The following is a 433-nucleotide window of genomic DNA, read 5'->3' on the forward strand; positions in this document are numbered from 1 at the left end:
TTGGGGTTATAAAAAGGAAAACTATTTGGGGACTGACACACCTTTGGGAAAAAAGGGTTTATGGAACCTTTTGGGGTTATGAGCGTAAACGAGATAAAAAGAACGATATCGAGCAAGCGACAAAAACCGGGTTTGGGAGGGTCTAACCCAAAGTCTATATGGGACCTTGGTCCAACCCGGGTGATAAAAGGGGGCCCCTTGGGGAATTTTGGGAAAAAGGAGTATACGGAAATTTTGAAGGGACGAAAAACGGGCCCCAAGGGTTACTTCTGTATCCTTGGGAAAAAATAAATTGGGGGCCCCCAGGACAATTTCCTTTTGCGCAGGGGAAAGTTTGGTTTGTGGTGACCAGCCCCTTCCCCGAATTCCAAAAAACCCTTGACCGGGGAAAACAGGGAGCAACCGGTTGCTTTTTTTTGTGAAACCCTTAAGT

The sequence above is a fragment of the Penaeus monodon genome, chromosome 29, assembly GCF_015228065.2.
Source record: "Penaeus monodon isolate SGIC_2016 chromosome 29, NSTDA_Pmon_1, whole genome shotgun sequence".
In the NCBI taxonomy this organism is placed as follows: domain Eukaryota; kingdom Metazoa; phylum Arthropoda; class Malacostraca; order Decapoda; family Penaeidae; genus Penaeus; species Penaeus monodon.